This window comes from Pinus tabuliformis, chromosome 8 (genome assembly GCF_031772625.1).
Source record: "Pinus tabuliformis cultivar Carrire ecotype Pingquan chromosome 8, CPIR1, whole genome shotgun sequence".
In the NCBI taxonomy this organism is placed as follows: domain Eukaryota; kingdom Viridiplantae; phylum Streptophyta; class Pinopsida; order Pinales; family Pinaceae; genus Pinus; species Pinus tabuliformis.
Window position 1 is genome coordinate 806,045,607 of NC_142294.1, and position 27,473 is coordinate 806,073,079.

Sequence of the window (27,473 nt, forward strand, 5' to 3'; positions counted from 1 at the left end):
GTGGCTGCTAAAAATACCCACCAAATTATTTTACCTCTTCAAATATTGGAGCCCCGTCAATCTCTTAAAGGATTAAGCTCTAAATCTTTAAGTGTTTGTACTTTTCATAATCTTGCTTGAATTTTGTCTAAGAAAATTGAAATCGCATTTTATAAGCCTAACACACATTGATTGGCAAGTGCAGTCACATATTTTAGTTGTAGTCTTACCTTTGATACTTATCGCAATCTCCTACTCCTAATTGCATCCTAAAGTGCAAGCGGGTCAATGTGTGGAACAAGTTATATAAGGGGTTCAACCCCAAACTTCATTTCATTATTCATTTTTTCCTTCAAGATATCCACGTACTTTTCCTCCATATAGCTCTCTTTCTATCCATGTGAATTACAATTGTGCCAACATGCCAAGACCAGGTAGGCCTCTTTTCTCTTGCGCTTAAAATTTGCAATCCGAATGTGTCTCTTTATTTCTGCAATTTTGTCATTGTATGTCTTTTGGTCTTCTGCAACTCTTGGTGTTATTCTAAATGGTTAATGAATATATATAAGGGGATTTCCATTTTGAATGATATATTTGTGTAACCTTAATCTAAACCCCTTTTATACTTAACCATTTTTCTAGACTCTTCGTTCACCTGTGAATCTCAACCATGATTTTCCTAAGTCTCAATGCCTAAGTTTCGACCCCATTACACTCACACAAAGCAAGGCTTTAGCATTTCGTGGATATCATTGTTGACTTTGAATGCGATTAATACACTTACCAGACTTCTTTGCAGTGCATCGGTGTAAGTTATGTCTATAGCCTTATACCCTTACCACTGAGAAGTACGAGTGCGCTGAGATTGAACCCCTTACTTTGGCTCGTTGCACCCACGCAATGTAAGCACATAACCTTGAGACCCTATCTCTACCTAGTCCAAATATGTTAAAACCTTGAGTCTCTATTCCCTTTTTTCGTGCTCATGTGTCATATTGACATAGCCAAATCCTCTATTGTTTTGAATCCCTACTATGATTCATACATGCTTCTAACCTTTGGTGAGTGCCCTAGCACAACTTAGTCTCTTAGCCCAAATCCTTATAGCGTAATCAATCATGATTGTGCCAAGCTATAAACCTTGTCTCTTACCAGTGCAACTATGCCTGGTGCACTGCATTTTTATAGTGAAAATACACAAATAGAGTATAATTTAGAATGGATATTTTTGGGCTAACTTCATATCTTTGCAATGAATGAATTTGAATTTCCAGGGACATTAGATCTTCCATACATCAGTGTATATTAATCTATGAAAAGCATGCCTCTAATGAAAAGGAAGGGGCTAGTAAGGGAAACAATAAAAAGTATCATTGAAGGAGTGGTAAACAATCCTAAGCCCAAGGTGCCAATCCTTAAAGACACAACTTGCTTCATTGACAAGTCAATATCCATATCATGGCCTACAATATTCAAGGAATTCATCAGAAAATAGATTCTAGAGAATCATAAAGACAGAGATGTTTACATCAACATCAAGAATTCCAGATTTCATAAAGTTGGTGCCCATTGTCTCATGTTGCCTTGTGTGGAGACCATAGAGTGGATTATATAGAAAATAGACCATGAGAACATGATAGTTTGAAGCTTAAAATACATTCTCCTAGCTTCATATTAGGAACATGACATTCATATGTATTACAATATTCTGAAGGCATAGGAATACTTGAATTCCAAATGGTATGTTGGTTTCAAGAATTCAACTAAGGAAATCCTCAAGTCTTGGTTGAAAGAAACAAGTAAATTACGACAAATTCATGATGGTATATATAAGACCAAGATGTTGAGGAAGGTGTATCAGTACATTATGGAGATGTGTTGCAGAATTTATAGGCAAGAGAACATTGAATTCTTCAAAGAGAAATGGATTTACATAGTGTACCCTTGTGCCACCAAAGGTACTATCTTCAATTGGTCATATCTTATAGTCATTTCATTGAAAAAATGTGTTGCACAAGCAAAGAACACAACAGAGGGTGAGCAACTAGAATTTTATATGTCTTATTATTTTTTGGATGGCATATTCACAAAGAATGAGTTCCTTAGAATGGAGTAGAAATGGGCTTTTGATAAAAACATACTTCCAGTACACATATATTGTAAAATACTCTGGGAAACAAGCTACATAGGTGTATATGCTAAGATCAATGAATTCTTCATTTCGGCATTATACCGTATGTTATTTAATATCAAAGCACCATGTACGTCAGACAAAGCAAGGGAATCTTTATTAGACATTGCAGGTTGGTTTGCCTCCCAATGGGACATTTATCAAGGTCTTTGGTGCATACAAAATCCCTCATCTTTTGCCTTTATTTGTGACCAACAAGGTAGTGATGTGGGAGGTTGGTTACCATCTATCCACAGGGTTAGCTGGATCATTGTAGAAGTAAAATAAATCACCATGGTCGATATTCCCACTATACATTGGATCATACAACTTAAATAAATTAAAATAGGTAGAAACAGAAACAAAAGAATTGGAGCACCTTAGATTCGGTGAAATGGGCTATCGTCAATATGATCCTAGTGGTATAGCTAACCAACATTGTGTAAAACTAAAATATTGTTGGATGCATGCATGAAATTCTTGGGAAGAGGAAGAGAAATTCAAGAATTATTACAACACCACCAAAGTGATTAAATCAGGAAAAGAAGTAGGCCCACCAAGGTAACAAGTGTCCCAGATGATCAAGAAGGAAGAGGCCAAGAGAAAATGGATATTTGATAACAGGTTCAATTGAAGAGGAAGCAAGAACAAGAAGCCCAAAGAGAAAGGAATAATAAGCTTAAAGCCAACACAGATGAAAATAAAATAGTGGAAGAAGAGAATATAAGAAAAGAGCAAGAGGAGGCACAAACGAAGCAACAGGAAGAAGAAGAAAGACAAAGAGAAGAGCAAGAAAAACAAAAACAAGAGGAAGTGAAAAGAGGAAAGAACGATCGAGAAATAAAAAATAAGAAGCTGCTTTAAAAAAAGCATCAAGAAGAGGAGGATTGGAAGAGAAAATAGCTTGAAGAAAAGGAGAGAAATAAAAGAGAGGAAGAAATGGCAAAGAAATTAGAAGAAGAATTAATTTCTAAAAATCTAGCTAACAAACAAGTAGAGGAGATCAAATCAAAGAATTTGGAAGCGTAACCAATAGTAGCCACCTTGAAAATTTGGCCTCCAACTCTTCTCATAGGAGGACATCTCCCACTCAGTGATATGGGTATCATAATGCCAGGAGAAGAAAGGAACTTCGACATTTCCAACTTCACTTCTGATCAATTCAAGCATAAGATAACTCAATACAGAAGGAAAAAGTTTCCTAATGATCCAGATCATCCTATCTCCATCAATCTAGAAATGGAGATCTGTGTAGACACAAGAACCAATTGAAAAGTAATAGCTTCAGTAGGTACGATATTCGTAGCAACCACCGAGAAGAATATTGATAATATATCTCTAGAAATTAAAAAAATTTGAGGAAGAGTTGGCTAATGCATAACAACAGAATGAACAACTCTGTATAGATAATCAAAGCGTGTCCACTATAGGATCCAACAGGGAAGGTTTCCAATCAGCCATTCTTGAAGAGCAGAAGGAATTAGAGGAAATGATGAAGCAGGTGTATGAAGAAATGATAATATTGCATAAAGTAATGGAACCTCTATTTGAGATACAAAAGGAGTTGCAAGAAAAGGGGAGAATATTGAAACTTGCTCATATGGCTACAGATTTCATTCAAGAATGGGGCACCAAATACTCCAATGCACCAGTAGAATTTCCTAAGAAGGGTAGGGTAGAGGCTAAGACAAATAGAGTGGAAATGAAAATGCTTGTGTTATCCCATGAATAGATAAGTAGTAGCATAATTGATACCATATCAGCCTATAACAAGTTGCATACTGGATTAGAGGCCCTGGTCTGAGTAGACAATATACCTTTTGTTGGCATACATGGAGAAGTGAATTTGAGAGAAGAAATCAAGTGAGAGTTATAAGAATCATTGGATTCCATAACGCATGCCACTATTCAAGAAGACTTCGAAGTAACCAAGGAAACCATTCTTCAATATGTTGCAAAGCACGTCAAGTTTCATACCAAATTGAAGACTCTTTGGAACAATCTACAAGTGGATTCAAAGACAGTGTTGCCAGATACTTTAGAGTGCATAATAAGATATGACAGAGAGCTAGCATAGAAGGTGAAGGAAATAGCAGTTGAGTACAAGGCATGGTATGAATATCTCACTAAATATCTCCATATCGAAGTGTTATAATTAATCATAACACAAATTTGCACATGAATGCTCTTTTTTTTTATAATTTTGGTTATAATTTTGTAAATCATAAATTTTATAATTAGAAAATGAAAAGACACAGAGAAGTAAAAAGGTCACATTGAAGTTCAAGAGTCATGAGGGAAGTCCAAGAGTCATAAGGGAGGTGAAAGGTCACATTGTTTCCTATAAGTAGATCCTCATGGCCAAAGAAAAAGGACTTTTGTGTAAACGCCCCCTCCCACATTCACCCAAATTCATAAGCCTGCTAGGGTGAACATGAGACGAAGAGTTACTATGACATGACCTGACCTCCAAGCTCCAGTTATGGAAGTGGGTCCGACAAAATAATAACTCACAACATCCCTCAGGTATACATGACACACAGGGTCCAAAGGACCACCCCAGGTGACCAAACCTTGATTTGAGGCTCTTTTCACTACCCTAATCCCACAACTTCATGCATGACAAGTCTTGGGTGAAGTTATATGCTTGCAACCACATGCACAACACTGCCTAAGTGTGGTTATAGCCCAAAATATCCAGTTCAAAGGGTGTGGTCTCAAGATCTGAGCCACCTTTCCAAGCCAGCCTCCAGACCGTTATATGTAACTTCTCAAAATGATAAATGACATAATGAAAATTATTTTCATATAAAACTTGAACAAGAATTGACCCAAGACATATCTAGTCCATAATAGATATTTCATCAAACACATGGTAAACATGTATGCTATAGGTCATGAATGCATATCTGATCATATTAGTCTGATATTTTTCTGAGAATGGTCGAGAAGGCTCTATGCCCTCTCCACATAGTTGCAAGAAAAATTATTATTATATACATTCACTAACCAATCAATAACTAAACAATTCATGACAAGAGCCATAGATGGTACACATCATAAATTATGCTTATAACTAGCATATAACTAGAATATTAACCATTACAGAATAGTTAATTATGTAAAATTAACTATAATTAGTGCATGCATGTAAAATTAATTCAAGAAGAAAAGTAGAGAATGAAAAAATAAGCTCACACACACATAATACACAAGATAATCTCTATGGGAAACCCTTTTGGGAGAAAACCTAGCTGGAAGGTGAGGTTGCTTCGCTGTCTTTCTCTATTTGGAAATATGGTTACAGATACAAAGACGTAATTCTTATGGCCCATGGGCTACTACAGTGCAAAAATCCTCTCTATGTGCTCTACATCCTATCTCTCCTGGCTATATTTTCTCAACTATGGAACAAAATGCTCTCGAAAGAATGGAATGCCGCTTCCTCCTAGTGGCCTGATTATAACACAGTTTGATAGCCTCTTAGTGGTTAAGTTTGACTACCTCAACTCTTAACTAGAGTTATGAAATAGAATCTTCTATAGTATTTTACATCACAAACATTTGGCTAGCCCCTTTTCCATGAATAATGGCGGTTGACGTGGCATCCTCCCAAACTATAGGTGTGAAAACAGAAAGGTCAACTTCTGTGTGGCATAACTTTTGCATACAGACTCTGATTGATATGATTCTTGCGCCATTGGAAATATTCCTATGTGTATAATAGCATGGAAAGGTGTGGTGTTGAAGTGGAAAATTTTTACCACCAAAAATGTCGTTTGATGCCTCAAAACGCTCCCGAAAGGTTTCAGACCCTGTTTCACCAAATTGGGCCCCGTCAGTAAAAACGGTGGCGTGAGCTGATTCCTCTACTTTTTCCATTCCAAATGCATTGAGATAGATGAAAAACAATATAATGATCCAATTCAGATCACACCTCCCCATTTTGGGAGGATTTTTGTTCCCAAAAGTTTTTACTAAATGAGGTGAGGAAATTTTTCCTCCACCTTCTCTCTAGTGTACCATTTAGCTTTGCCTGGAAGTTGTCCCTTCAACCCAATCTGCCAGAGGTATTTTTTCCCTTGTTTGGTAGTTCTGGACCTCTTCTACAAAACTGCATCTTCTGCCAACTATGCCTGAGTGTCTGGTTCCAAATCCTCCACATAAGGTAGGACCTGTTCCTCTTCCTAATCTAGCATGGAAGGCTCACAGAGTTTCAAATTCTCTACATTTACAACTGAGTAAATGTGAATATATGGTGGTAAACTAAGTCGATAAGCATTATCGCCCACCTTTTCTAGTATATCAAAGGGACCATACCTTAGAGCCTTGATTTTCTTACCAAGCCACTGCAGCCTCTCCTTGTTCAACTGTAGCCATACTTTGTCTCCCACCTTGAATGATTTCTCTGTTCTGTATTGATCATGCATAGCCTTATACTTCACCTGTGACTTCTATAGTGTTTCCTGTACCTATAGATGAATCTGCCTAATCTTCTCTATATATTTTTTAGCCCTCAAAGCATCCCCTATAACGTCTTCCTTCACTCCTCCTTGCTTCCCATATGAAATATCAAAAGGTGGAGGTGGAAAATATCCAAAACAAGTTTCAAATGGGGACTTTCCTGTAGAAGTGTGGACTGCTCTGTTATAAGAATGTTGTATATATACCATATTTTCATCCCATTTTTGCGGATGCTTCTGGTTATAACCCCTTAGAAGCTGCACCAAAGTCCTATTGACTACTTCTGTTTTCCCATTTGTCTATGGATGGAATGTTGTAGATCTCTTCAACTTCATGTCCATCTTCTCCCACAATGTAGTCCAAAATGAACTGAGAAATCTTGTATCCCTGTCTAAAATGATGCTTCTTGGTATCCTAAAGTGTACCCATACCTGTCCAAAGAACAAGTTTGTTGCTTCTTGTCTGTTGATGATCTTTTTACATGGCATCAGAACACACATCTTGTTGAACCTATCAACTACCACGAATAGGTAGTCATGTCCCTTCCTAGTTGTCGGTAAACCTCCCACAAATTCCATGGAAATGATCTCCCAAAGACGAGTAGGTACAGGTAAGGGATGATACAGACCATGTTTCTTGTTGCTAGGATTACTGGTACAACAAAGCATACATCCTCTTATGAACCTAGCTACCCACTCTTGCATCTTGGGCCAACACACATACCTCTGCAAGTTATCGACGGTCTTCCCTACACCAAAGTGCCATGCAATCTTGGAGGTGAGAGCCTCTCTAATCAGTTACAAACTCTCACATTTAGGAACACATAGCTTATCCAACGTGTAGAGTAACCCATCTTGGAGACACATGAATCTGACTCTACAAATTTTGAATCACCTCCTTGAAGTCCTCATCTTCTGAATATGCCTCTATCTATGCATCATGGGTGAATGGCTCCATGTGCATAAGAATCCCTAAAGTTGTAATCTTTGATGTGGGCAGCCTTGAAAGCATATCGACAAACTTGTTTGTGCTTCCCTTCTTATACTTGATCAACGAATGAAATTGTTGTAAAACCCCATCCACTTGTAATGCCTAGTCTGTTGTAGCTTATTCTGGGCTTCCAGGTACTGTAACGGCTGGTGATCCATGTGGATTATTTATCCCTTCCCATCAAATAGGGCTTCCACTTCTTCGCATATTGCACCATGGCATAGAGCTCCTTATCATAAGTAGGGTGGTTAAGAACTGCCCCATGAAATACTTCAGAATGGTAGCAAACGGGCCTTCCTCCTTGCATCAAGACAACTCTCATAGCATACTGATGAGCCCCAAAAATGGGTAACTATATGGGCTCATTCTGCCTATTATTTTCATTTAATCCACCATTCTCCATATTTTTGTGCATGATTTTGAATATATTTATGTTAATTGAGTGAATGAGGATAGTCACTTTACCACAAAGTCCCTCCTTGGGACCATGAATTAAGACCAAGGCACTCTTGTTGCCACAAAACACTATTTTTTCTTTCCAATGCAATTGCTAGTGTTAGATTTAGAGTTGGAAAAGTTGAAATCAATTGTGTTTACATGCTCAGATATGTTCTTATTCAGTTTCCATAGCTTTCTTGCATAAATTCCTGTCCATAAAGTTCTGTTCATCACTTTTCTGGTTTCTAGGTTAGAATTAGGTCAAAATAGGTAAAACTCTGTTTTCTTAGTTTTTGCTTGGGTCAGTTTTGAAAAGAAGTGTGCAGAACACCTGTAAGACACTAAATCCTATCCTTCCTCCATCATACAACCTACTCTAGTTCTTCTCTCAATATTTCCTTCACCCATTCGCCATACTTTCCCAAACTGCCCTAATTTCTACGTTCTTGTGCAAAATTGCTTCCTTCACCTTTGAACAAATCCAACCATCTCCTTCACTCCCGATCTTCATTTACAAGGTCCTAGACCCCTTAATATCTCTATCCATCCTTCATTTCCACTTTCCCACCATTTTTCCACCTTCAACCCTCTAAAGCCACTTTTGGCCTCTTCTTGTAGAACATCTTGTAGATCCCATACAACCTCCTATAGAAGTTCATGCGAGCGATTTTTCGAAATCTGAGCACGGTGGAAATCTCCAGAAGGGTGCTAGGGAATATTTAGGTCCTCTCCACACCTTCCTAACCTCTTGCAAACACCCACTCCATTTCCTTTCACCAATAAACCTCTACACAGTCACAAATAGTTAAAACACAAGCATAATAATTCTGCATAAAATTGCTCAAAAGTACAAAAAGATGATTTTTCCATATTCTCCTTCAGAAATAGCTTGAATACGTGCATTTTACCTTTTCAATAGTCAATGGCATCCATTTCAATAGTTTCCATCTCTTTTCTTGCACAAGTAGGGTTAGTGGGTAAAACTAGGGTTTGTTAGGGTTTTCATTTCCTTTCAGCTTTCATCTTCTTTCTGCAAGTAGACTAGCCTCTTTTGAGTTAGCTTTCTTCCATCATAGTTAAAAGCTTCTTCTGAGAACTCATATAAGTTGGCTTAAGCTCCTAGCGAACTTGTGCCAGCTGATCAAGTGACAGCCTGCAGTAAGAGCTAGTACTTGTGCATATAACACCGTCGCTTCCAAGTTTGTTACGAACTACTAGGTTGATAAAAGTAAAGTAGGGAATCCCAGGAGTTGCAACATCATTGCTGCAATACTGGAGCTCACCAACTTTTTGGCGCCATTGCTGGGGAAGCGTCAGAGTATTTTGTGATTACTTCTTTTCTTTCATTTTCTACTGCAACCTTCTGCTAAGTAGTTTATTTCAGCAAGCGTAAATTAGATATTTCCTGCTTTCCTTTCAATTCCGCAATTTCAATTCTACAAAAGTAGATTAGACATTTACTGCTTTCCTTTCAATTCCGCAATTTCAATTCTACAAAAGTAGATTAGACATTTCCTGCTTTCATTTCAATTCCACAATTTCACTTCAGCGAGCATAGATTAGCATTTCCTGCTTTCATTTCAATTCTGCAATTTCATTTCAGCAAATAGATTAGTCCTTTCCTGGTTTCATTTCAATTCTGCTATTTCATTTCAGCAAAATAGATTATTCCTTTCCTGCTTTTCAATTTCATTTCAGCAAGTTAGATTTTAGTTAGTTGCAGTTTGTTGTTCAATCTATTTCAGTTTTTGCAGGTACAAGTAGAAAAAAGAAACAAAAAATCACCCAAAAAAGAGATTTCCTTTCATGCCTCATAGGAACAGAGACAATTCAGGAAAATTCCTACCCAACACGCCCACCACATCACTAAGTCACCCTTCTCTCTTCTTTGGTGGCAGTGACCTAGAAGAACCTATAAGTGAACCTCCAAAGATATATGAAGATCCTATAATAGAAAAAGAGCAAGAAACCATTCCTCCTGAGACCATGGCTGAAAACAGAAATGGTAGAGGAAATGGGGAGAGAATAGAAGGTGCCTTTCCCATCCGAGAGACCAATGGGAACACAAAAATGAAAAACATAAGTCCCTCAGCCTTACCTCACTTCCATGGATTGACTACTGAAGACCCTGATACCTTCTTGTTTGAGTTTGTTGTCATTTGTCAAACTTATGACTATGCAGAAGACGAGAAAAAGTTGAAACTCTTTCCCTATACCCTCAAGGATGCAGCACTACGCTGGTTCATGGGGCTGCCTGGAAACATTATCACAACTTGGGCTCAGATGCAACAAGCCTTTAACAAAAAATACCGGGACTACTGTAGGTCAAAGGATACAAAGGAAGAAATATTTCGAATGACCATGAGAAGTGATGAATGTTTAGAAGACTATGAGGAGAGGTTTCAACTCAGTTATAAAAGGGCCAGGTGCACACTTGACCCTGAATCTCTGAAGTTGGTTCTACTCAGAGGAGTCCTTGAAGACCTTCTAGATACCCTCCATTTGCTGGTCGGGGGAGACATCTACCAACTACCTTATGATGACATAAAGACTGTGTTTAGAAACCATTCTAGGGCAGCTAGAAAGAGAGGTAGGGGAAGTCAACTCTTAGCCAGTACCCCCTTATCTAGTTCATTCCTTAAAAACGAATTTGCAAATCAGATGGAAGATTTCAAAAGCGAGATGAGATAGACTATTGCCATGCAAATGGATACCTTGCGAATCCAAAAGAAGCAAGAGGAAGCCAAGAGGGCTTTGGCCATCTTTTGTCCCAGGTGCACTAGAAAGCATCCTAGGAACGAATGTCCATTGCACTCTGTAGAAGTGTGTTTTGTCTGTGAAGAAGATCATCCTACAAATCAATGCCCTTCCTTGCTCGGATTTAAAGCTATGTGCCAAGGGGTTGAAGGAGCCACTAAACCACTCTACTTCATGAACCAAAGGAGGCCACATGGACCCAGACCTTACCAGCAGGGAATGCAAGGGACATCCCAGACTTATTACAACCCCAATCAAGCCACTTCCATGCCTTCTTGGGGTCCCCCTACTCATCCTTCCTAGTCCACACCCCCTCATTGGTTGTATCCATCTCAATACCATACTCAACTAGCTGCTCACTTGTTTCATTCTCACACTCAGCCACAACCTCAGTGGAATGCACCTCATCAGGGGTGGAGGCCTCAATACAACTCTCCTCCTACTCTTCTGCCTCCACCACCTGCTCAACCACAACAATTACCTCCTGTTCCTCCAAGACAACCCCAAATTCCTGCTCAACCGAACCCGAACGCCAATAACAGACAAGTCCAGCAGGTATATAATGGAGAAACAACATGCCCTACCTATTCTGTGGAGATTCAGGAGATCAACCTACGATCTGGGAAGGTACTCCCAGATAGAAAACCTCCTCCTAAGAAGGATGAGAAAGAGAAATAGGAAAGTGAACATAAAGCCATTCCACCCTTTCCTGAGAGACTAACTGGAACCACACAACCAACCCCAGAAGAAACTGAACTTCTGGGAGAACTAAAACAATTATGTGTAAAAATACCACTTCTCCAGGCCATAAAAGATGTACCAATCTACAACAAGTTGATCAAGGAGAAGTGTTTTAGGCACCCAGGCAGGCGCAAGAGAGATGCCCCAACTATCAATGTCATAGGACAACTGTCTAACCTAATGTTGGGACAGGTAATCTGTCCAAAATATCTGGACCCTTGGAGTCCTGTAGTTGATGTCCACATCAATGGCACCATAATCCCCCACACCTTGATTGATCTAGGGGCTGCCATCAACGTAATGACCAGGACACTATGCTCAAACTCAACCTTCAAGGCTCCCTAAGAAAGACCTCAACGGTACTGCAGTTGGCAGACCGCTCCACTGTGACTCCTGAGGGGATTGTTTGAGATGTCATGGTCTCCATTGATTCCTGGGAGTACCCTGCTGACTTCTTGGTTCTTTAGCCAAAGGAAAAGCTCACTAGGTATCCTCTCATCTTGGGGAGGCCTTGGTTAGCTACTGCAGAAGCTTACATCAGTTGTCGAGCTAGGAGCATGACCATCAAGAATGGGCATATGTCCAAATAGCTATTCCTATATCCTCTTGCCCAACCTCTGTTATAACATGACTTACCTCTTTGGTTGGAGGAGGGAGATGAGGATGAAGTCTACTCCGCACCATTGTGCACAGTGGAAGCCACCAAGGGAGGTCCTCAAACCGAGGGTGATCTTATTGAGAATTTGATTCAAAATCCACCCCCCAATGTGTTGCCATTAGAAGAGTTGGTGGAAGAAACCCAAGCCAATGCTTTAGTTGATCTTTGTGTTGCTAATTTGACCTCTCTCCGAGTTAAGAATGTGGAATTTGGCCCTGCAAGAACCTTGAAGATCAACTCATCCCTATCCACCTCTCAGGAGAAAGAGCTGTGTAGCTTATTGAACGGCCATTTGGATGCTTTTGCTTGGAGCTATAAGGAGATGAAAGGAGTCCACCCTTCAGTCTGTACTCATCACATTTACATTAAAGAGGATTGTAAACCAGTCAGGCAGCCTCAAAGGAGGATGAATCCAGCCCTTAAGGACATTGTTAAAGAAGAACTGCGAAAGTTGCTAGATGCAGGATTCATCTAGCCCATCTCTAACAACGAATGGGTTTCTCCTTTGGTGCTTGTGCCCAAGAAAAATGGGAAGTGGAGAATTTGTGTAGATTATCGAGAACTTAACAAAGCCACTAAGAAGGACCATTTCCCTTTGCCTTTCATAGATCACGTGTTAGATGGCCTAGCAGGGAAGAAGTTCTTTTCCTTCCTAGATGGGTTTAGCAGGTACAGCCAGATCCAAATCAGCCCGGAAGACCAAGATAAGACCACTTTCACTTGTCCATGGGGTACCTTTGCCTACCGGGTCCTTCCCTTTGGGTTGTGCAACACTCCTGCGACTTTCCAGAGAGCAGTACTGAGCATATTCATTGAGTTGGTTCATGATTCAGTGGAAATCTATATGGATGACTTTACCCCTTATGGTTCTAACTTCCAAGAAGCTTTGACTAACTCGAGGAAAGTTTTAGCCAAATGTATTGAAATGAACCCGTCCCTCAGTCCTGATAAATGAGAATTCCTAATGACTGAAGGGACCGTGCTAGGGCATACAATTTCTCAGCGAGGTTTACAAGTGGATCCCAACAAGAATGCTATCATCCAAAGGGTCCCACATCCTCAAAAGGTAAGAGATGTTCGGAGTTTTCTAGGCTTAGTAGGATATTATAGAAGATTCATTAAAGATTTTAGTAAGCTAGACTCTCCATTGTTTGGTCTCTTGGGAAAAGATGCTGAGTTCATATGGACTGACAACTATCAAGAGGCTCTAGATGCTTTGAAAGGTAAGCTGATAACTGCCCCAATCTTGAGAGGTCCAAACTGGGCCCTACCTTTACACATTCACACAGATGCCTCGAACAAAGCTATAGGAACATCCTTAGGACAAGTTTAAGAGAAGCTACTATATGCCATATATTTTGTCAGTAAAAACTTGTCCAAGGCTGAGTTAAACTACACCGTAACCGAAAAAGAACTCCTGGCTGTAGTCCATTCCCTAAACAAGTTCAGACACTACATCACTGGCTATTAAACATTCGTGCATACTGATCATGCTGCAATTAGGTATTTGATGAATAAACCTAATGTAAACGCTCGTATCATTAGATGGTTACTCTTATTGTAGCAATTTGATTTGACCATTGTTGATAAGCCAGGTAAGGAAAATGTTGTTGTTGATTTTCTATCTAGACTAGATCTACTTACAGGTGAAGAAGGGATGGTGGATGATCAAATGCCAGATGAACACCTATTTGCTATTTCAGTACTCTCTCCATGGTTTTCTGATATAGAAAATTATTTGTTTTCAGCACAATTTCTACCATACCTGTCCTCAAAAGAGAAGAGCAAGATCATGAGGAAAAGTGCCCCATTCACTTGGATTGGGGGAAATCTTTTTAAACTTGGCCCAGATCAGATTTTGCGGTGATGTGTCAGGGAGGAGGAATTTTTTGACATCCTCCTAACCTGTCATGATGGGCCCTGTGGGGGCCACTTTGCAGAAAAGAGAACTGCCTTCGAAATTCTGCAAGCAGGGTACTATTGGCCCACTCTTCATCAAGATGTCAGGAGATACATCAGCGAATGTGACCGATGTCAAAGGATGGGGAAACCTACTCCAAAGGATGTGATGCCCTTGCAGCCTCAAGTGACTTTCGAGCCATTTGAGAAGTGGGGCATGTTGTGGGTCCTATCAACCCTCCTTCAAAATAGAAGTCTTACATCATTGTGTGCATGGATTACTTGAAAAACTGGGCAGAAACAAAGGCAATCAAAGCAGCAACAGAGGAAAAAGTAATTGAGTTATTGAGAGAAAATATATTCTACAAGTTTGGCTACCCAAGAGAATTAGTCACAGATCATGGAAGTTAGTTTACCTCCAACCTAATTGAAGACCTGCTCACCCATCACAAGATTAAGCACATAAATTTCACCCCTTATCATACGTAAGCAAATAGACAGGTGGAAGTTACTAACAAAGCTTTGGAAGGGATTTTGACTAAGGTGGTGAGCAGCAGCAGAAAAGATTGGGCAGATCACTTGGTTGAGGCCACCTGGGCCTATAACACTACTTGGAAAACCACAATAGGTTTCACACCCTATGATCTGGTCTATGGGAAGAAGGCTTTGCTGTCCATAGAATTTGAATATAACACATTGAGGATGGCAGCTCAGCTGGACCTAGATCTCAACCATGAACAACAGGAAAGATTGCTTCAGCTGAATGGATTATATGAATAGAGAATGCAAGCCCTCCTCCACTCAGAGGTAGTCCAACTTGAAAGAAAGATATGGCATGATTGTCACCTCAAAGAAAAAGAATTTCAGCCAGGAGATTGGGCGCTTCTGTATGATTCAAGATACAAGGATTTCAAGGGCAAGCTGAGGACAAGATGGCTGGGACCATATACAGTGGAAACATGTAATGACAATGGTTCTGTCCTTATCTGGACCATTGATGAAGAAGCCATCCCCATGCTCTTTAATGGGCATATATTGAAGATCTACAGGAAGCCCCTTTCCAATCAGGAGTTCATTGAGACTCTGGGTAAATCAGTATTGGTATTGGAGCAAGTCCCTGTCTCCACTCCACCTACACCCTGAGCCAAAAAAAAAAAATGGAATAAAAGATCCCTGGGTGAAAACCTCTTGGAGGAGCCCAAGGTAGACAGTGAGGGTGAAAACCTCCTGGAGGCGCCCCAGCTGTCTCAAAAAAAAAAGAAAAAAGAAAAGAACAAACCTAACTTCTTTTGAATAAATTGCAGGTTGCAGGAAGGTCATTGCAGGTTGTAGGAGGGTCGCACAAGACAAAAAAAGGACATGACCAGGCTGCATGCACCCCTCACAGTCCATTCCTCCATCACCGTCTCCCTTTCCCAAGTTTTGGCCTCATTTGGTATGAAATTTTGCATCCTACAGGAAACTTTGTATATTCTACAGGAGGATCCTGTAAAAACTACAGAAAGGCCAAAATCAATCTCAAAGGAGGACCGGAGGGTTGGAAATCTATCTATGAGGCCTGTGAACCTCCTTGCCACCATCCATCTTTCTATGTCACCTTTCCATCCCTGTACACCTTCATTTCACTCGGTTTTTTGTCCCTGCACAGTCACACACAGCAAATTTGTTTCCTTCATTCTGCAAAATAATAATAATAATAATGAAAAATAAAAGCAGCAACCCTTTTACTCACCCCTACCTGATACCTTCCATCTGTGATTCCCTTTCAGTTGAGACCTTATTTAACAGTTGTATCCCTACTCAGATATTAGCTTGAATTTCAAAAGGAGAAGCAGCTACAGGACATCCTACAGGATTCCTGTAGCAGCTCATCCCTCTGAAAAACATACTCCAAAGACAGCCTCAGCACAGTAGGGCGTATGAAACATGCAAGGAACAATGTTGAACGTGAAATAATCAACAAAAGCTGAGGCCGAACATGCAAAGCACAAGCAGCAACAACAATGAAGGAATGGAGTGCCAAAAATCCGAAACATGCATAACACAGCTGTGACTGAGTAGGTAAGTGCCTAAACCTATTCCTCGATTGCATGAATCATATTTCAAAACTACATGAACTATGGGAATGGTTACGATTGAATGGAATCAGTGGCCAGCTAACTAACCACCCTCGTTCAGTTACACACCTCATGGAATTCAAATGAGCCCCGTCAAATTCAAAACTGTCGATCAGATACGTAGCCAGCATGTGTGGTATGTCAACTCGGGAAAAAACGTTTGAGACTGGTAGTGGTGGCGGTGGATAACGGGAGTAAGGGAGGTGATGGCGGTCAGGCGGCATGCAGAACCATTATGACCATGCCATAGGACCAACAGTCCAAATGGGGATAACGCACCCATCCAGCCACCTCATCTCCTCACCACAGATTACGCCAACAGTTAAAATACAACGTGGTCGAAGCCTTTGCCACCCTTTGTTCATTTTTCATTCACGACGTTCTCGGCTGCAGTACTCACCTACAACTTCCAGAGCAACCAACCAGTCATCCTCCTCCAGTTTTTTGCCAGTTTTTTAAAACCCTCCCACCTATCGGGCTCTACAGGAGCACTGCTACATTCTACAGGAGCCGGAAGATTTCTACAGGAAAGGCAGAGAACAGCTCTGCGGAAGGAAAACCCGAGATTTTTGTCAAAATTCAAGCTTAAAATGAGGCAGGCTTGGGAAAACCTCTCTGCATATGACTTGTTTGAGTAAGGTGGTGGATTAAAAACACGACATTGGATTGAAAAAGAGAGCGAAGCTTAAAATAATGTCTGCATATTTTCCCCGAGTTCTACATAGTTCTCTGTTTTCTTCTCTGCATTCGAAATCTGCCTCCTTCTTTCTCAAATTCTACTGTAAGGAAAATACATGCAATCGTAGAAACCAGCCTGTGTGTGAAAAAAAAACGAATTTGCATATCTATCTACTCTCTGAAAAGAACCTGTGTATTTATCCTCTGTTCTGTCAAAAAAAATTATTTTCAAAAACAGAGAGTCAAATTCAGGATAAAAAGTAGTTTAAAATAGGGGAATTATTGCAATTTGATGTTGTAAGGAGCAACACATGGGAAATTCCTTATTTGGTTTCAGGAAAGGATAGAATTCAGCTATCCTCTGTTTCATTTTTGCCTGCTTTTCTCAGCTGAGCATTTTTTTTTTTGGTTAAAACACAAAAGAGAAGCACTCAACACCATGCCAGGAGGATTCATGAGAAAAGAACCTTTAAAATTTAGCAAATTGCATGAGCACCCTGAGGTGGTGGCCCTCTTCACCAGGGAAAATTGGATACCCTTCTTTGAAAAAATTCAGGGATATGATGAGGAGGTGACTGAAGAATTCTTGATGTCCCTAAGACCCCATTCGAAAACACATGCTATAGTTAGTTTTAGGGGTCTAACCCTAGAGCTTACACCTGATTTCATTAGTAGAATCACAAGTCTTCTACTTAGGCTCCCTTGGAGCAAGGAGGAGAAACCATTGGGACAGGTTGCTAAGAAGACATTTTTTCAGCCTAAGGAGCATCTTGTAGAAGATGAAAATGGGGTCATACGGACAAGCTTGCCTCCTTTCTGGAGTGAAGTCAACTACCAAATAATGAAGTATATCACATGTGAAGGGAGGTTCAGCATAATTTATGGTTATCACTTCAGGTTGTTGCATGAATTGAGATATGGGATGGACCTACCTCCAGCTAGAAAACTGAGCCTCCCATATTTCCTCCTCTAGTCTTTGATTGAATGTGGCACCAAACTAAATGCAGGGGTCCCAGATCAGTTGGCCCACCATGGGCTCATCAAACTATTGGTAGAAGATGCCTTACACACATATACTATACCCATAGCTTGGGAAATTTTTAGAAATATGTCTAGGGATGATGACATCAAAACTTTGACTGAGAACATCAACCCATCCAATAGTGATGAAGAGGATCAAACCAAAGAAATTGAGAAGAACAATAATGAGGAAGCACAAGACATTCAAGCAGAAGGAAAAATAGAGGAGAAACAAGAAGAAGAGGAGGAATTTTACAAGACTACTACTGAGCCTAAGGCAGAAAAGGAGACAACCTCAAAAACAGAGAAGAGAAAAAGGACAAAGGTTGAGAAGAAAAAGGCCAAGAAAGCCCAAAATAAGACTACCAGAACCAAAGCAGGGACCTAGCAAGAAAAACAAAAGACACACCCAGAGATATCAGTGACACAAGAAGAAACAGTGGACATAGGCAAGGTTGTAGGAAATGAAGGAAAATAACAACAGAAAGAAACATCCCCTGAAACATTGGTAAGGGAAGCAGCAGTTGTGCTTGTTGCATTAAGCACACCTGCAAAACAAAAAGGAAAAAGGAAAAGGCAAACCTCCATGTATTTAAAAGCCAGAAGAAGCACAAGGATCAAAGTGGGCAAACCCCAGCCACCATCAAAGGAACCAATTTTCATTGAGGATACACCCACTAAAAAGAAGGAAGAATCTCCTTCCAAGATATCTATCAACAATGAAAGAGGAAGCCCCAAAATCTCCACCTGGAAAGAGAGAATCAAGTTGATGGACTCAAAGGTAGTTCTACAGGACGCTGAAACGTTTCTACAGGAAACTCTAGCCAAGTTAAAAGAAACTGAAAAATTGGAGGAGAAGGTAGCAGAACAGTCACAGGAGGAGGACAAGGCCAAAGAAATACCTAAACCAAGCCCTCAGCCTAATTTAGGCTCCTATTACAATTTGCTAGAGGGTGGGAAGATCATCCCGCAGAAATTTTGTGTGCCTCTATTCTTCGAATTAGAAAAAGAAAGGGTCAGAACCCACACATGGATGCAAATCGTTAAATCTAAAGGAGTTGAGGACATAGGGCATATGGAGGAAAAGCTAAAGGAATTAAGAGGGGAGTTGGCCATGGTAAGGCACATAGAAAGTAGTAAAAGAGCCCAACTACAGGAAGAAAATGAACTGCTGAAAAAGTAGTTACAACAACAGGAAGTTCATAAGGGAGATAGGTTGTCCATTTTTGGAGGGCAGCAACAGCAAGAAGGTAGTCTAATAGACAATGAAGCAATAGAGAAACAACAGCAAGAGGGAGAACCACAAGCTGGTGTTGAAATGCTAATGAAACTGCTGCAAGAAAAGGAGTCCCAGGCAACAGATGAAGTGTAGATTTTAAAACAGCAGTTACAAGAAAAAGAGGCCCAAATGGCCTACATTGCCAACTGGGCAATAGAAGCCTTGCAATTTAGACAACCAACTAGATCCTATGCATTATATCTTAAATACCAATGGCTTCAATTTCAAATTAAAACATTGGCCCAAAGGGGCACCATCCAATTCACGAATTAAAATCAATTTATGTATTTGTGTGATAGTAAGATAAGGCCAAGTTAGCATAATTCTATTTACACAACCTGACACTTCCTAACATGAATCTATGGGACCCAAATGCTACATTAGGAGACCTACAACTCATGGCTATGGCTTCTTGGTTGAGCCATGAGGAAAAGAGGGCAGTAGAGATTCAGAAGATTATGACCAGGGAGCTAAGTGAGCCACTCATGATAAGGGCAGAACCAAAAGATCCCTCAACTCTCATTTATGCCCATCAACACCTTGCAGACAACCCTCACATTGCACCTGACTATGTTGAAAGGCAAGTACAGGCTATTGCTCACTTTGAAGATATGGAAAGACTGTTTTGTGATAATTGCCTTCATGCTTGCACAAGGATATGGAATACATTGTCCCATAGTCTAAAAATAAGGGAGTATCACTCCCCAACCAGAATGAGGGAAGCCATGAGAAGAGTACCCCTATACAAACAATCAATGCAAAACTTGAAAGCCAACTGGATTGGCCTTAAGTTCAGCCCTCCACTACTGCTAGGTCTGTTGGAAGGGGTTAAGGAAGAAGAGGAACAAAAACAATGGGAGGAAGTGGACAAAAAGGCGGGTTTTCATGACATAGAAGAGGACATCACCTTAGAGGCCTGGGATGTCAGGGAGTTAGTCAAAGCTATCAAAGATGAAGAACTGGATTAGTTACTCAGAGGATCAACAACACATTCAGCAGCGGGGTGATGATGAGCCCCAAAAATGGGTAACTATATGGGCTCATTCTGCCTATTATTTTCATTTAATCCACGATTCTCCATAGTTTTGTGTATGCTTTTGAATATATTTATGTTAACTGAGAGAATGGGGATAGTCACTTTACCACAAAGTCTAATAAGTGTTTATTGCAGATTTTTGGACATTTTTGGACCATGATCAGGCATTTATGAGCAGTTTGTCAGCCAAACACGAAGAAACAAGGCCGATGATTTATAGGAGGGGTGTCTCCTGCACTAAATGACCCCTTCCTCGAAGTTCTCCATCAACAGCTAGGAGTTCAACAGCCCACAAAAGATGATTTCAAGGGGCAGCCAAGTAGGTCTAGTGAAGTGGCTGTTATCTGCAGTTTTGGGCAGCCGAGTTCCTAAAGTTTAGGAGGAATGTTGGGAGTCCTCACTTGTATAAATAAGAAGGCTTCAAGCCTTAGTAGGTTAGCCATTTGATAGTCTATTTTCGCACTTTAGTGTAGCCTTGTACTCAGCTCATTTTCGAGCTCTTTTTGTAGACAGTTTTGTGAATGTAACTCGTATTTTTTGATCAATGAAGATGAATCCAGATTTGAACTAGCATTGACCTTCCTAAGGGGCTGTAGCTCTTGGGGTTGGGCCCAACCCAAGTGCCCAGTACCTCCTTTGTGTACTTCTATGTGTTTTTCTTGCATTCATAGAATAATTTTTGTTATTTAGGTTAAATCTTGCTTTGTTACTTAGGCTATTTTTGATGATTAAGATAGTTTTTATTGCTTCAGGTTGATTAGATAGTTTGACAACAGAAAAAGATCCACAAGAAGGCTACCAAGTAGGCCTTGATCTCCTTTCTCCCTCCTTGGGACCATGAATTGAGACCAAGGCACTCTTGCTACCACAAAAACACTGTTTTTGCTTTCCAATGCAATTGCTAGTGTTAGATTTAGAGTTGGAAAAGTTGAAATCAGTTGTGTTTACATGCTTAGATCTATTCTTGTTCAGTTTCCATAGCTTTCTTGCATAACTTCTTGTCCATAAAGTTCTGTTCATCACTTTTCTGGTTTCTAGGTCAGAATTAGGTCAAAATAGGTAAAACTTTGTTTTCTTAGTTTTTGATAGGGTCAATTTTGAAAATAAGCGTGCAGAACACCTTTAAGACACTCAAGCCTATCCTTCCTCCATCATACAACCTACTTCAATCCCTCTCTCAATATTTCCTTCACTCATTCGCCATACTTTCCCAAAATGCCCTAATTTCTACATTCTTGTGCAAAATTGCTTCCTTCACCTTTGAACAAATCCAACCATCTCCTTCACTCCCGATCTTCATTTACAAGGTCCTAGACCCCTTAACATCTCTATCCATCCTTCATTTCGACTTTCCCACAGTTTTTCCACCTTCAACCCTCTAAAAACCACTTTTGGCCTCTTCCTGTAGAACTTCCAATAGATCCCCTGCAGCCTCCTATAGAAGTTCATGCAAGCGATTTTTCAAAATCTAAGCACAGTGGAAATCTCCAAAAGGGTGCCAGGGACTCCTTGGGTCCTCTCCACACCTTCCCAACCTCCTAAAAACGCCCACTCCATTTCCTTTCGCCAATAAACCTCTGCACAGTCACAAATAGTTAAAACGCAAGCATAATAATTCTGCATAAAATTGCTCAAAAGTACAAAAAGATGATTTTTCCATATTTTCATTTAGAAATGGCTTTAATACATGCATTTTACCTTTTCAATAGTCAATGGCATCCATTTCAGTAGTTTCCATCTCTTTTCTTGCATAAATAGGGTTAGTGGGTAAAACTAGGGTTTGTTAGGGTTTGCATTTCCTTTCAACTTTCATCTTCTTTCTGCAAGTAGACTAGCCTCTTTTGAGTTAGCTTTCTTCCATCACAGTTAAAAGCTTCTTTTGAGAACTCATAGAAGTTGGATTAAGCTCCTAGTGAACTTGTGCCAGCTGATCAAGTGACAGCCTACAGTAAGAGCTAGTACTTGTGCATTTAGCACCGTCGCTTCCAAGTTTGTTATGAACTACCGGGTTGATAAAAGTAAAGTAGGGAGTCCCAGGAGTTGCAGCATCATTGCTGCAATACTGGAGCTCACCACATACCCACTCACATCGGTCTCCACTTCAGAGGGTCATTGCAAGTTTGGTAATACTAGAACTAGTGCTTCACTGATCTTCTTCTTTAACTCATCGAAATATTTATGTTGCCCTTTTCCCCACTGGAAACTCTTGCCACTTACTGTTATGGCATGGAGCGGTGCTACTACCATTGAAAACGAGGCTACGGATTTCCTTAGGTACTGTGTTTCTCCAATGAAACTCCTAACCTCAGTAACATTAAGTAGGAACCGGCCATTTCATGATGGCCTCCATCTTGGAAGGATCTATCTTTGATTCTCCTCCACCAATCACATATCCCAAATACACCAAGGACTGTTGTGCAAACTTGCACTTCTTAAGATTTTCTAGTATCCAATGCTTCTTCAATGTTTCCAGCACTTACGTCAAATGTGAAATATGCACCTTCGAGGTAGCACTATATACCAGTATATCATCTAAATAGACAATAACAAATGAGTTTATAAAAGGGCACAGTAAATCATTCATTAATCTCATAAATGTAGCTGGTGCATTACATAGGCCAAATGACATAACTAACCACTCATGCAAAACTTGCCTGGTTTTGAAGGTGGTCTTCCATGTATCTTCTTCTTTGAATCAAACCTATTAATATCTAGACTTAAAGTCCATCTTGGTGAAATACTTTGCTTGCTCCAACTGATCTAGCAGATCGTCTATCTTGGGAAGGGGTTATCTGTTCTTGAGCATGATTTTATTCAACGACCTGTAATCTATACACATCCGCCAAGTCCCATCCTTCTTTTGCACAATGATGATGGGTGACCCACATGGCGATGTACTCGATCAAATGACACTCTGTTCCAGTAGTTTCTGCAACTGTTTCTTCACCTCACTTGCTTCTATAACAGACTGCTTGTTCAACCCAATATTTGGCAATGGGGAATCTAGAAATAGCTATATCTCGTGCTCCACTTCTCCCTTAAGGGGTAACCCTTTAGGTTCTTAGAACATGTCCTTGTATGCATGTAACAACTCCCCCAATTATTGTTTTTTTTTCTTAGTACACCCCTCTAGGGATGCCTTTCCTCTTATTGACTCCTCTACAGACTAATTTTCTCTTAAAAACAACATACTTCTTGTTGGAAATGATCAATTTCTTGGCTTGGTTGGCACTTACGAGTGAAATTTTCAACTTGCCTTTGTGCACGTTGATGATGAATGATTTTCCATCCTTGATGAGTCAGTATTGGTTAGCTCTCCTCGTGAATATTTCATAACGCATGTACATGTATGGACTCCCAAACATGATTCCACATACATAAAGGGGAACGACATCTAGATCTACTTCATCAATAAAATCAACACTGATAGCAAATCTAGTTTTACATTGTTTTGTTACCTTTAGCTCTGTATCCTTATATACCCATCCCAGTGGATATGAGTTTGCATGATCACGAACTTCCAACCACAACTTCTTGACTAGATCTATTACAATGAGATTTTCCTATGGTCCTGAGTCAAGTAGAGCATCAATCTTCATCTTCTTGACCTGTATCTTTACATGGAAGAGTTTGGTCAGTTCTTTATCTTCTTGTTGTTGAAGGCTACTCAGATTCACCTCCTTCTTCATTGGTGTACAAGTGATCTTCTCATCCACGTCTGAGCTGCTTTCAACTTGCTTGCTTTCTTCTTATTATTATATTTCTTCTTGTTCTTCGGGTTTATCTCTAGATGAAACTTCCAAAACTTCTCATTTGTATGACCATCAATGTTGCAGTGGTTGCAGTAGTTGTTAGGATCTTTGCATTGGTGTGTTGTGGTTACTGTCTTTTTATGTTTTCCCCCTTTTTTCTTCTTCTTCCCCTCCTAGAAGCGTCTCATTGCTCCTTTTGCTTTGATCCACTTGATTATGCTCTATTCAGGCCTATGTTCTCTAGGTATTGTGCCTGTACACAAGCCTCGTCCACCGTTTTGGGCTTGAACAACATCACTTGCTCACGCAGATGGTGGTGTAGACCCCTAAAATACTTGAGGAGTACATCTGGGTTCTTGGAGAGATACCCAACATTATAACCATCTTTATGAATTCTGTGGTGTACTCCTGCATGCTTTGGCCCGGCTTTTGCCTGAAGTAATGCCACCAGATCCACTGGTCTTCCACGTAGCCAATGGGATAAAATTGTGACTTAATGAGGGTTTTGAAATCCTCCCACTTAGTCACTGGAGGTTCTCCCTCCAACCTCAATGTTTCTGTGTGGCTCTCCCACCAAGTCAGTGCATGGCCCTCCAATTTCAGCTGCGTGAATGATTCTTATGCCCTTCCTCAATTTGATAGACACTAAAATTAAATTCCAGTTGTTACAACTAGTGGTTCAGCTTTATAGCATCGATCTCATTATGGTATGCCTTGATATCGACTTTTTCTTCCACTTTAAACAAGGATTGGTTCGCGACACTCAAACTGGGTTGATCTTTTTTGGGTTCTTTCTCCTGTTGGTTATCTGTGTCTTCCCAGTCTCCTGATCCCCCTTGTGATTTTTCCTTTGAATTCGAACCCCCTTATTCTCCAAATATCCCCAGCTTATTTCTTAGGGACACCATGAGGAGGTTGACATTGCGGTTTATATCTGCGACTTGTTCTTCAAGCCGCAAAAACCTCACCTCTGCAAGATCACGAGGTTCATTTACATATTCGCCGCCCATGATTAAGGTTTTACGGTTTTTGGCCTCACTGATCTAGATCCTTGAAATCTCCATAAAATAACCAAAGACACCAACTATGATACCAAATGATCCATAAGTTGTCGTGGATATTCCACTCAACAATTTGTCACAATAGATCTGATAATATTATATTAAAAATCAGAGATTCTACACTATTACAGTATTATTTAATTTCTAAATCTGTAAAATTAATTGTAATTAGTGCATGTATGTAAAATTAAGTCAAGAAAAAAAGTAGAGAATGAAAAAATAAGCTCACACACACATAATACACAAGATATTCTCTCTAGGAAACCCTTTCGGGAGAAAACCCAGCTGGAAGGTGAGGTCGCTTCACTCTCTTTCTCTGTCTGGAAATATGGTTGTAGATACAAAGAAGTAATTTTTGTGGCTTGTGGGGTTCTACAGTACATCGATCCTCTTTTCTTTCTCTACCTCCTATCTCTCCTGGCTATCTTTTCTCAACTATGGAACAAAATTCTCTCGAAAGAATGGAATGCCTCTTCCTCCTAGTGGCCCGGTTATAACACAACCCAATAGCCTACTAGTGGTTAAGTTTGACTACATCAAATCTTAACTAGAGTTACAAAATAGACTCTTCTAGAGTATTTTACATCAAAAACACGTGGCTATCCCCTTTTCCATGAATAATGGGAGTTGGCGCAGCATCCTCCCAAAATATAGGTGTGAAAACAAGAAGGCCAACTTCTGAGTGGCATAACTTTTGCATATAGACTTTGATTGACGTGATTCTTGCGACATTGGAATTTTTTTTTGTGTAGAATAGCATGAAAAGGTGCAATGCTAGAGTGGAAAATTTTTACCCCCAAAAAATGTCGTTTGATGCCTCAAAACTCTCCCAAAAGGTTTCAGACCCTATTTCGCCAAACTGGGTCCTACTAGTAAAAATGGTCTCGTGAACTGATTCCTCCACTTTTTCCACTCCAAATTCATTGAGATGGAGGAAAAACAATATAATGATCTGAATCAATGCACGAAAAACAATATAATGATCCAATTCATATCATCCACGTACCATTTGACCATAGATTGAGTTGAACCAAATCTTTCTTTCAACAAATCACCCCCATGCCATATTCAAAGAATGAATGTTGGATGTCATGGGATAAACCAAGAAATAAACAACCAAGGGAATCCAGAGGTCAAACCACCTCCACCCTCAACTACCATGATCTTGCCAAAACCAATTAAGAGATCATAAAACCAAAACAAGCTTGGATGCCTAAAAAATCCTTCACCGTCCCTTGAGGAATTTTCTTGTCTCCTCCCACCTGTCGAGGACTTCCTAGAGAAAACCATCTCCACCCCCAACCTTTGGGAATTTTCTTGCGACCACCTCACCCAGATCCAAAACCTTCTCTCAATCTAAAGCTCAACTAGAAATGAATCCCATCACACCATGGTTATCCTAGAAATAAAAAGGCAAGGTTGAAATCATTGTCAAACCTGACAAAACCCATGCCAATGACAACAAAGGAACAAATTCATATACCATGCATTCACACCTAAACTAGTCAATCATACATGCAACTTATTCCCTGCAGAATCCTCCTATTGAAATTATTGATCCAACCCTCTTCTTTATTTCCTTGTTTGTTATTTTCTTTCCTTTGCTTGCTTGCTTTCTTTATTCTCTTGGTGCTCTTCTCTCTATCTGAAACTAATTCCAAACCCAAATTGGAAAAAAAAATGTGAATTGATCCCCAAAATCCTTTTTATCATTAAGGCCTCTATTTTCTTCATTTTCCTTCATTTTTCCTTCAATTTCCCTCTCATGCACATATGTGTCTCGTCACCTTCCTTTTCCCATATTTTCCTTTATTTCATAAATAAAATTCCAATTAATGCCTCTTTTCCTTTGTTAATTTCCTTAGCCATTAATAAACTGAAAGTGATGCCCACTATAGTGCTTTTCCCAACATTAAGCTTGGAATACATGTCCCATGACCTTGGTCTTATTTTTCCTTTATTAAGCTTTATTACATGAAATCTTAACTGGGGTTGTTACATTTTGGCTTCAGTTTCTCTTGTAAGAATATTGTAGAGAACTTGGTATTCTTTTGAGAAGCAAGTAGTAGCTTTCATGTTCTAGTATTGGATCAATTGAGTGCTTCGTGTAATTGTGCATCTCGATACTTCTATTTAATCCCCGAAATCTCTTTGAGTTAGGTAGTTGTTTCACTCATATATCATAAGGCATTGTAAGACTCTTTTGATAGTAGTTGGCGGTATGTGTTTAACATTCATACGTGTTGAAGAAAATGAAGTACTTTGTTATCTCTAACACAAATCTTATTTGAAATTGTATGCATTTATACTTTAATGATCATTGTTGGTTGTAAACTATTTTCTGATTAATTAACAAATATTTTCTTCACATGTCTCTTTATTAGAGTAATGTTAATTTTTTTCTGATAAAGATCCATGTTTTTCGTTTTTCTTG